This window comes from Penaeus chinensis, chromosome 38, assembly GCF_019202785.1.
Source record: "Penaeus chinensis breed Huanghai No. 1 chromosome 38, ASM1920278v2, whole genome shotgun sequence".
Taxonomy (NCBI): domain Eukaryota; kingdom Metazoa; phylum Arthropoda; class Malacostraca; order Decapoda; family Penaeidae; genus Penaeus; species Penaeus chinensis.
Window position 1 is genome coordinate 16252988 of NC_061856.1, and position 2500 is coordinate 16255487.

At 30.0% G+C, this 2500-nt stretch overlaps 1 protein-coding gene across 3 annotated transcripts in view; it reads right to left on the reverse strand.

Annotated features, from left to right (window-relative positions):
- LOC125046221 (CD2-associated protein-like) overlaps positions 1–2500 on the reverse strand; it is a 168070-nt gene that overhangs the window by 165213 nt on the left and 357 nt on the right. The gene's annotated exons all lie outside the window — the stretch shown is intronic.

A 2500-nucleotide genomic window follows, 5' to 3' on the forward strand; every position in this document is an offset into this window, starting at 1 on the left:
TAAAAACAGAATTAAAGACATAACCTTGGCGAAGGAAGGTTTTTGCAACAACGAGATATTCTCCTTTCCAATTGATTCCATCTATTCGGCGAGTTTCAAAACAAGAGCGATTTTTTAATTTTATTTAACTTATTTCACAATCCCGCCTAAGTGCCTCCTTGATCTTTCTCTCCCCACCAACGAAAACTATATCCTCTTCCATCCACCATCACCCCATAGCCACAGTCCAACTCATTACTTATAACCACACATTTGCATCTCATCGGAAGTTTAAAATACAACGACAACGATTTCCTCCACACGCACGAGGCCAAAAGGGGAATGTCAACAAACTGCCGGAGAGAGAATGCAGTGCAGACGAATCACATGTTCTGAGACACACTGCACTGATCTCTGCCACTTTGACTGATTTCGGAGGTGGTGTTTACTCCTGCCTCTGTGTTTGTTTGTCTAAGTGACTGTATGACACCCTGTTTTTTATTTGTTTATTCTATCATCATTCTCATCATATTATCATTATCATTATTACCTTAGATTATTAACATTAGTATTATCACGGTTTATTATTATCCTTGTCATAATATCATAGTTTACTATCCTTGTTATTATAATATAACTTTTATTATCATTATCCTCATTATCATTACTGTTATTTTTATTATCATCACTTTTATCAGTATTTTCATCATAATTACTAATAATCATCATCTCTACCTCGTTACCACTATAATTGTTGTCATTATTCTTATTCTTATTGTTATTATCATTATTATTATTATCACCATCATCAATATTATGACATTACTACTGTTTTAATACTAATCATTTGTGTATATGTGTCTTTAATTGTGTCATCACTATATTACTAATTCGTAATGTACTATATCTTCCTCTTAGCTTTAATATTAGCAGAATTCGGTGAATTTCTACATAGGTTTAGTATAAGTGCTATGAACTATCTTTCCCTACGCTCCTGCATGATCTAAATATATAATAATTTACATACACTTTATCTACATTTAATGTACTGGGAAAAAATATATACACATACATGTATACGTATATATGTATATATATATATATATATATATATATATATATATATATATATATATATATAAATAGACACACACACACACACACACACACACACACACACACACACACACACACACACACACACACACACACACACACACACACACACACACACACACATATATAACTACTAATCACTGCAAAAAATTTATAAAGATTTGTGTATTACATGCATTAATATTTTTAATTCTTTTCAACTAATCAGGAAAACAAAGGGTTCAAAATGTATATACTTACAGATACTTAAAATTCATCATATACACTTTTCCCTGGCTGGTAATAATATATTTCTTTCATTCAAAATGCATGTAATATTTTCAGCAAATCTTTAAAAATTTGTTGGTGCTTCTTTATGACAGAAAATCCCAATAAATCTGTTACCAAAGATGTCTAATTCATGTTCCACAAAAAATTGATTGGGCAGAGTAACAGTATTTTTCTACCTATGACTACTTATTAGTTACAAGTTAACAAACTGTAGGCCTTGATTTACTTTTTAGAAACTGTCCATCTCATAAGATATTTACTGCAGTGTAAAGAAGCTTATGCATATATATACATATATACATACATACATACATACATACATACATACATATATATATTATATCATATTATATACATATATACATATATATCTATATCTATATGTATCTGTCTATCTGTCTATCTGTCTATATATCTATCTATCTATCTATCTACATATCTGTGTGTGTGTGTGTGTGTGTGTGTGTGTGTGTGTGTGTGTGTGTGTGTGTGTGTGTGTGTGTGTGTGTGTGTGTGTGTGTGTATATTTATATGTGTATATATATATATATATATATATATATACACACACACACATATATATATATATATATATATATATATATATACACACACACACACACACATATATATATATATATATATATATATATATATATATACACACACACATGTATTTTTATTTTCAATCTTTAACACACATAACTTGGCTTTCCCTTCACTTGTTGAGCTAAGTCTGTATAAAAAATATTTTGTGCAGCAGCTCTAGATATCAAGACTAAAACATATCTTAAAATTCAAATAACCAGCATCAGATATTCCTTTTATCCTAAAATCCTGAATAATTAGGACACATGGTATGCAAGAATAAAATCTGTAATATTTACGAAATAGCCTCTCATCGGAAACAATTCAACATTTTCCTATACACCAAATCAACTGAAATTAGGGAACAAATCTGTGATGATTAAGTAGATAATATTGTTCTTGCTTTCTATCCATACATAACGTTCTTTCTTAAGATAAAGTTCAACTGAATAACACTACAAGCAGAGAAAGAACACTTAAAATACCACGAGAATACGGACGAACTCTTTCATTACATGGCATTGTTTAACGTCTGGCGTTATTGACA